The following is a 9,735-nucleotide window of genomic DNA, read 5'->3' as shown; positions in this document are numbered from 1 at the left end:
GCTCATTTCTTGTGCTTAACCGACCAAGAGAGGGAGAGGGAGAGAAATTGAGTTCTACCTTGTGAATTGCTTGGAAATTGAAGAATTGTTGAAGGGTAGATTGCATATTTGAGCTCCCTTCTTGAACTACAAGACTAAAGGTAGCTCCATTGTCTTCTTGTTCATGTTTTGAGTTGATTCTTGCATGGTTCATGTCATATTGATGGAGTGTAGAGCCAAAACATGGTTTAGATGTTGAATTGTGGCTTAATTGTTGCATGCATGTACATATATTGAAGTTTTGAGGTTGTAGTCCATGTTTCCTCGCATGCATGTCCATCTTTTGGTCATACTCCATGAGTTCATCTTGTTTTTGAAGGTTCGAGCTCTTTTGAAACAGCATTAAAGCTTTGAAAATGATTTAAGATCATGCATGTTCTTGGAAAATGATTTGAAATTGAGTTTGAATTAAACACCCTTGGGCTTTGATTTCTCAAAATTGAGCTTTGAACCATGTTATACTATGTGTTTATAAATGTTTTCTGGAAATTTAGCCCAAGAGGATCGGTTTTGATGCATTTAAACTTGAGTTTGAGCTTGGAGGTGCAATCTGGGTTTTCCAGATTTCTCACTTCCGCTCGAGCGTGGGAAGTTCTGCTCGAGCGTGGAATCCGAGCATCCAGCATCTCTCTGCACTGTTTTACAGTCCGCTCGAGCGGAGGATCGGGCGCTCGAGCGGAGTCATGTCTCAAGCTCGAGCGGGTGTCGAGCGGAGATTTCACCCATCCAGTACTTTTACAGTACGCTCGAGCGGGAAAGTTTACGCTCGAGCGTGTACCTTTATTGCATGACCGCTCGAGCGGGGAAACCTGCGCTCGAGCGGGACTCTGTTTTTCTGAAAATGCTTTTAAGTGTGCCTCCTTGCATCCTCATCCCATCCTAGGCATTCTTAGGCCTAGTTTAAAACATCTTATTGAGGATATAGAGGTAGAACACACCGAGGCATTAGGGATTAAGTTGTTATATTTCCCAACTGCGTAGCTTAGTGTGTTCAATCTGTTAACTGTGTAGGGTTGGCGACTGGGGAGACACGCTCTAGCTTACTGTAGCCCGAACTCTGTGAGTAACAATTGTGTAAAGATATGTTCAAATGATTATCTTCTGAATACTGAACTGAACTATTTACTGAACTGCTATTGTTTACTGAATGAATGTATGTCCTATATTCTAAACTGTGCTGTGGCATCCTTGGCATCTACTGTTACTGTTACTGTTACTGTTACAGAGATCTCTGTCGGTGCCCTCGTGGAACCACTACTGTTTACTGACTGATGGCCATCATTATTGTTCGGTCTTTAAGACCTACTGTTTACTGCTATGCTAATGGATGTACCACATATGACTGAATAACTGTTCTGACTGAAAGACTGAAGTATTGTTTAATGAACTGATTTCATTACTGTAAGGACATTTCATTCATAACCTCTTTACGTATTATGTTATTCACTGGGCTTTAGCTCACTGTTTATATATATATGTAGGTGCTCAGCCACCAGACCGGAGCTAGGAGCGTGGGTTAGACTCCAGTTTTGTCAAGCCAGCCTATGTGCCTCACTGCGAGGTTCCGAGCCTATCGTGTTAAGGCTTAGGGGTGTTTTACAATTCCCCCCTTCTGTACCGTCTACTGTTCTGTATAGACTGAATATTTACCGTACTGCTATTAGGTCCCTGTACTGTGTGACTGTAAATTTTGTATAGACTGTACTGTTTGTATATGTGAATGCATGAAAAGTCTTTTTGGCATACATACTGTCACAGCTCATTGGGCATTGTTTATTTACTGTTTTGGCTTCCGCCAGGCCCTGTACTCTGTTTTACTGTACTATTGTTCTGCAGGCCTTCGGTAATCTCGGATTACTGGCCGGTTACGGTACTAAACCCATAGGGCCGGGTTTGGGTCGTGACAGAGACCGATAAAACATCAAAGAGTCCAAATCCGACAAATCGTTTTAGAAAATTGATTTTTATAAAGAAGTGCCAAATATGGACTGCTTTGCCAGATACAGAGTCGCCACCTAAATATTTTATTTTGGAGGGAATTTAGGAAACCCTGACTCGTGCCTAAGGTCACGTGTCCGTCATCACCAAAGTTGCCTCGGCTCGGGAACTTGGGTATGAGAGGGGAAGGTCATGCAATGAGCACCCCCGCTCACCCGATCAAAGATCGGCCTGTACTAAGCATGATATTTTATTTTTGGAAAACACATGTGTTCTTATTCCAGTTATTAACCTAGAATTATTATGTGATGCGCGTAACATACAAGTATAGACTAGATCGCCTAAGTTGGAACAAAACATTGCATGTTCATTTTGAGAAAATGGTTTGAAGTTTGCTACTCGCAATTAGGCTAAGTCGTAGATTTCAATGAATTGTTCCAATTCAAGCAATCCAACCTTCACCGACAGGCATTCAGGCAGTTAATCAAATAAGCAGTTAGCCTCATGGCAACATTAACACATATGTAGTATGCTAAAGCGTAAACACTCATAGTGTACTCCGAGCCAAAACAGAGAACTAGTTAGAAATCATGCATGATCCTAGTTCATGTTAATATGGCTGATGCAACACATGAAAAAAATGCAGCTAAAATAGGCTCGGCTATTCTAGAATGGAACTTGATACATGTATTCAATTTGGAATTGAAATACAATGCAGTTAGTATGATGTGCCGAGCCCAGTACATATAAGACAGATGAATGAATGCATGCATGCATGCGAGCATAAGGTATGCTAATCGAAATATGCCCCAAAACTAACCATCGTAAGCGGTTAAGTAAAAATGAGAAAGAAATGGGGGTTGGAAGACATGCATCGCACACACGCACTCTTATTACAACAATTGGCCCTTTCGACGGAGGGTTTGAATAATAAGCTAACTAACTAATCTAAGCTAATTAAACTAATTATTACATCACAAAGCTAATTAACGAACAAGCTAACGAATTAAGCTATTACAACACAAATTAAATAGCTAAGCGCATTAACTAATTAAGTACAAACCGAATAGCTAACTAGCTAATCAAATCAGCTAAGTAAAGCGATAAATCCGGAGCCTCAAAGCGGGAAGTATATGCATGCTCGGTCGCCTCGTTCGGAAATCCGTTGCGATGCCCCAACTTGCCTCTGTTTGCAATTGTTCTCAGAACCTTGCACCAAGCTCCAGAAAGCTTCTAACTCATCTTGGGGACTTGTGGGAGGGCTGCCGACCACCTAGCGGTGTTTCCAGCCACTGGCCGACCACTTTATATTGCTGCAGACCAGAAAAAGTGGTCGGCAAGCTAGTTTTTCTGGTTGGTTGACCAGTTTTTGCTGCACTTCTCCAATTTGCTGCAATAGAGAGCAAGAAAGGGTATGGTAATGTATTTGCAAGATATGTGTGCACAACTACCCTCCCTATCATTTCATAAGCTCAAGGGAGTGCGGTTTTTGACTCTCGGGTCACCAATCGCACATCTCGATGCATGATGGCCGAGAAGCCAAATTGCACAATTCATTGTAAAATGAATGCACACATAAACACATAAAGCCTAGAACTCTATCATGTATGATCAAGAGCGTCGGCGACCAAGAATTGAGGCACGTTTCATCACTTTAAGTATGAAATGTCCCTCGTTCCTCGTGTTTGGACTAATACCTAATCCAAACAAATTCAATACAACAACAAGCATGTTAAACATGTAATGTAACATGGCATATACAATGCAATGTAAGATGGCATGCACAAGGTGAAGAACATGGCATGCTCAATGCAATGAACAACATGGAATACTCAATGCGATGTAACATGATCAACTTAACAAAACTAATGACATGCAAAGAAGGCTAATGCATGCATACACAAAGTAAGGCAACATAAGCATGCAACAACATGGCAATGTAAGCATGCAAATAACATGAAAGCAAACATGCTCAATAGACTTAAACCAAAATGAACAGATCTTAGTCATGCCCAAATCAGTGGCCATAACACCAAAACAAAGGCATGAAATGCAAAACAAAGCATACACATGCATTGGCCCATCAACTAGGCCTAAGAGCACAACTCTCAAGAGTGCTCAAGAAGTGATAAACATGGGAGTGTGACAACACTAAAGGCTCTGAAATAATGTATGAAATGATTCCAAAACACTCAAACAATAGGCACAAGGCATGCTAGAGTCCTTAAGGCATAAGGCTAGCAAATAGCAACACATAGAAGACATGCAAAATATGGCACAAATGCATGAACCAACCATGGACAGAGCTCAATTAGGTCTAAACAAAGGCCAAAATATGCTAAGATGAGGGCTCAAGGACCTAGGCAAGATGGCATACAAGCTAGGCCATAAATAAGGCAACAAATACACAACCCTTAGAGGCACTCAAAGGGTGAATGAAGTGGGAATATGGCAGTCTTATATGCTCTGAAATATCATGTTAAGTGATGCTAAATCATGTACACAACACAAATGAAGCATGCTATGGTACCCAAAGCTTGAAGCTAGCATAGGCATTTGCACTACAGCTATGCAAACATGAAGCATATGGAAAAGGCAACCCAAAATAGTCCTAGAACATGTCAAAATGAGTCTAAAACAAGTAAGGAAGGAAGCCAAAACAAGCTAGCATGAAGGGCATAAGGCATGATGAATGCAAGGCAAATAAGGTGGATTACATTACACCTACCAAGACCAAGCATGAGATGGCTTCGCCAACAAAAATCAGAGTTATGTAATGGCAAAATAACCCCCAAAATCCACTGAAATGATGGCTCGCAAGCTTAGGTATGAAGGCATACGCAATGGCTCATGTTAAGGCATAAAGGGCAAACCCTCCAACGCATTGAATGAGTGAAAGATGCAATTGTATGACCATGAAACATGAACTAAAATCACATAACGAATGATGCCAAATCATTGAAATAGGCCAAGCAATGCATGCTAGTGGACTTGATACACAAAACTAACAAACTAGAATGCATTATAGCTATACAAAGCATGGCATGCATGACCAAAACAACACAAATCAGAGCTAGAGCATGCTAAAACATGGACAAAAACTTCTTAGAGTTAAGCCAAAATTATGCTAGAATGACAGTCTAAAGCATGGTACACGTTAGGCTACTTCATGGAATTGCACCACAAGTGCATAGAGCATGCAAGGGCCAACCAAACCAAACCAAACCATAATAGAGGTATGACATGGCAAAACATCACCAAGAACATGCTGAAATGGACTCAAAACAAGCCAAAAAGACATGCTACTTCATGAAGCATACAAGACTAGTTTGTGAGAAATACACTACAAGTGTATAAGGCATGCAAGAAGTGACAAAACCAAACCAAAACAGTGATATGCCATGTCAAAATAACCCCAACTACATGCTAAGATGGAGCCAACATTAGCTTAACAAACATGCTCAAACATGAGGCATATAAAGCAAGAATACAAAACACAAGGAGAGAGGATGACCCTCTCCTATTTGGGACCTTAAAACACCATTTCCACTACTAAAATTCCTCTGATTTTAAATGGTGAGAAGGCCAAAACAAGGTGGTCCCAATAGCTTAAAAGAAAGGCACAAAACAAGGCCCAAACAAGGCCTAAGATGTGGTAGACCACCCCTAACACAAAAGTGACCTTAAACAAACATTTTAAAGACTAAAAAATAGAACTTTTTGTAGTAGGAAGTTAAGCCTAAAACACCATACAAATAGGTCCAAAAGCTTAATCAAAACAAAAGGGTTAAAAGGTTAGTTGACTCACCCTTGTAGAACCTTTTCAAGGCTACCACTTCAGCAGCTTTCTTAGATCAAAACCAGTCCAAAAGCACCAAAAAAAACCTCAAGAAGCCTCAGCAACAAATGGATGGTGTTTGAGTGTGTGTTTGTGTGCAAAAGTGTGATAAAATGACACTTTAAGGCACAAAAATGAAAGAGATGGAGGATTATAGAGACAAAAGTGTATGTATCACTCCAACCACAAAAATCTGAACCTGGAGGAGGAGGGGGGAGGTTCTCTCTTATAGAGAACAAGCAACAAGCTTGTTGGACAAGCTTTTGGCCTAAAGCCATCCCTCCATACACGTGTATGGAGGATGGCTTCTGTGCTTTCCAGCTGGCACAGCTATACTAAAAATATCTCAAAAAAGGTGATGAAAAGCAGCCGACCACTTGAAGTGGTCGGCCAGCTACTTGAAATGGTCGGCCGACCACCACAAGTGGTCTCCCAAGACAAAAAGTGGTCGGCCATGGGGGGAGAAGGTCTACAGCATGAAAGCAAGGCAGTGGTGTAGTGGCCGACCAGAAAAGGTGGCCCAAAGACCAAGGAGACCAGTTGGCCGACCAGAAAACTGGCTGGCGGGAAGAAAAGTGGTCTCAAAGGGAAAGAACTAATCTCTCATCCTTGTACCACCTTCCAAACAAGGAAAACAAGGTTTGTACTAAAAAAAAACCAAAAAGGATGCAAGACGAAAGTTCGGGAGTCAAGGCGCGCGGCCGGGAGACTCAAAAACTAGTCTGCGGGTATCAAAAGTGGTTTACAACCACAAAAGTGGTCTCCCGGACCACAGTGTCTCTCTAGGCAGAGGCAACAAGGTATGGTTCAAAAACCACGCCAAACGGAGAACGTTAAGCGGTCCCGAGACAAGGCGCGCTGCCGAAGGCTCCGAAAACCGGAAGCTAGTCTCCCAGAGCGAAAAGTGGTCTACGACCACAAAAGGGTGGTCTACAGAACACTCCCTCCATCCAGGGAAGAGAAACAAGGTTTGGTCCGCAAACCGAGCCAAAGCACAAAAAGTTCAGAGGCCCGGCGGCAAGGCACTCGGCCAAAACTCTGGAACCTTGAAACGAGCTCAACATGCACAATCACCGAGCGCTCAATCGATGACGTCTGAGTCTTAACGTCAGTCACAAATGGGGTGTCTACAACACTGTCTAACAGAACAAAAAACCAACCACCTGTATGTCCACAATGTTACCCGTTACCAATAAAAAACAACTAAGTAGTCTGGTACCAATAAAACAAAACAGACAATTCAGGTGGATGAGTGGTGCTGTTGATGATGCTTGGCAAAACCAAATTCTATGCTGTCCTGGCACGAAGTTCTCTTGCTGGCTCATTCAAGAATGTCTTAACTACTGCAGCCCGTAAACCAATGGGAGTGATTCCGTCTATTGTGTTGTTGATTTCTATTCCGTGAATGTACTGACGGATAATAAAACATACCACAATTGCGCAATATATCCTGCATACACAGTACCCATTCCAACGTCACAATGTAAACATTAACGTAACAAAAAAAAAATATAGAACAAACAACACTTACGAATCAGGCTCTTGTTGCAGGTAATCCACAACTGACACAAGGGGGCCATCAAATTACTCTGTCCGCACGTCTTTCGTTCCAACTTTTGGTTTCACGTAATTTGTATGGTGGTCGGCCACCTATTGTTTCTGGTGTGTAATTTCATGTTAGTTCAATTACGTTTTATGCAACGTGTTTATTAATTACATAACCTTCTTACACGTATCGAATCAAAAAACAATAATTCATGTAACACATGCATACTACTTTTAGAGCCTCGTTGTAATGCATGTCCTGAACCCTACGTCTAGGTCTCATGGAATTGTAATGTTTCCATAAATTGCATTCTGCATCTTTGACCATGACAGTCCAGTGGTTCGCATGGTATATCGGGTAAACTGTGAATCTACACCCTCTTGATGCCTTCGCATGCACATTCGAGTACTTAGCCCTCAATAGTGCGCTAGTGTTCCGCATCATGTCCTGCATATACGGTATATGTCAATTTATACACTTGTTTTGCAATGTTTTCGACACCTACTTTTCTATTTGGACTGGTAAGGTACAAAAAACACATTACATACCACACATACATTACTGTACACATACATTGTGCCCTTATGTCCTGTCCTAAAAGCCACATTCTGTTGTACTTCCATTAGTATAGCGGCATACGCATCAATTACCTACACCATATGCCAGCCATTAGGATTTCATTCTACTATTTACATGCAATTAATACATTACTATCACAATGCCATCGTGTTTTGCACGCATCCCAATGTAATGTACATGTTAAGTGCACACAATTATTGGACGCTACAAATGCATGGGGGTTTTCTGTTGGGGTTTTCCATATTGTCCACACATAAACAATATTGAAACTCATGTGTAACGACCAGATATTGACATTATTGTTAAATTTAAATTACCCTACCTATCAATACAACATGCATTCTTACCAACCCAACCAGCTCACATAGTAAATTTTAAATTCTTACATTAACAGCCATATTAGTCACAACCAAACCTAATAACGACATCATTTGACAACGATACGATGTGCGCTTACATTCCTACGGATCGAGTTCTATTGTACTAAGTCTTGGACATCCATAAAATGCACTTGCAAACCATTGTCACCACCATCCCATACTAATGCCCCGCAACCCACACCTCAAATTTAGCAATACAATAACTACAACATTGTTTCCTTCATACCAAAAAAATATTATAACAAATTAAAAAAATAACTTACCCGTCACCATACAAACTGTATGTTGTCTCCAGCAGTCTCACCTCATCATCCTTCAACATGTTCCATACGGCATGTCGTTTGCTCATACCAAAACCATTCCACGTTTTATGCTTACCCTCAACGTTTTCAATTGTGTAAATCACCCCAGGCTCCGTAGATTTACGCAGCACCACTCTGTTGCCCTGTTTGGCCCGCTTCCCCACAGTAGGATACTTGAAATCAGTCAGCCTAAATTCACGTATTGGCTTGTTCTTTACGCATCTAACTAGTGACGTTATATGACAAACTGGGCTTGCACCACCTATTTTTCCTTCACATGTTGTGTCTACACTAATACCAATAGCTACACCATGAACCTTGTCTGTATCAACCCTACCATACCCATCTGCGTCGTCCACAGTCAGATCTTCAACTTTATCCATATCTTCAATAAACTCCATTACAGGTTTGGGGACGTCCTCGTCTCGGCCTACAGGGAATGAAGGCTGATGTGCAATTTTCCCACTTGTGTTGGCCCTTGTAACATTTTTTCCTCCAGACCGGCTATTAGAAGGTGTTCAATGATTGGATCCATCATTCGCCACGGATTGCATCACACCATGCACCTCATGATCGTCAAGATTGTCCTCTAAATTAGATATTGTACCCTTCAGTTGTTGAACCACGTTGTCAGGATGTGCGATTTCAACATCTTTTTTAACAATAATGCTGTCAAAACCTATGAACAAATTTGCAGCTTGTTTTCCAAGCAACTTCTCAATTGATTCGACCCGAAATTCCAATTCACATACCTGTGTCGTCTTCATTTTTACTTCATTTTCCAAATCGTTAATCCTCTCCCTAGTCTTTTTCAACTCATCCTCCTGCCCAGATTTGTCAGTATGAATTGTATCAATATCCGCTGTGCATGACAGGTCTAACAGATCCGGAAACAACACCGGCCATGATTCCCTGGCTGCAAGTATATTCCTACTCATTTTTTTCTTCCCATTCGATGTCCTAATATTTATGTTCTCAGTTTCACTTAATCTACTCATCTCGACATTACCACCGTTAGGCGAATTAGGTTGCCAAAATCAAAACTTGGCTCCACAACAGCCACATCTTCTACACCAACATCAGCCTCTTCCTTACCCCACACAATCACCGGAT

Source organism: Camellia sinensis, chromosome 4 (genome assembly GCF_055761805.1).
Source record: "Camellia sinensis isolate YWXY chromosome 4, ASM5576180v1, whole genome shotgun sequence".
Lineage (NCBI taxonomy): Eukaryota > Viridiplantae > Streptophyta > Magnoliopsida > Ericales > Theaceae > Camellia > Camellia sinensis.
Note: the sequence above shows the minus strand (reverse complement) of the source record.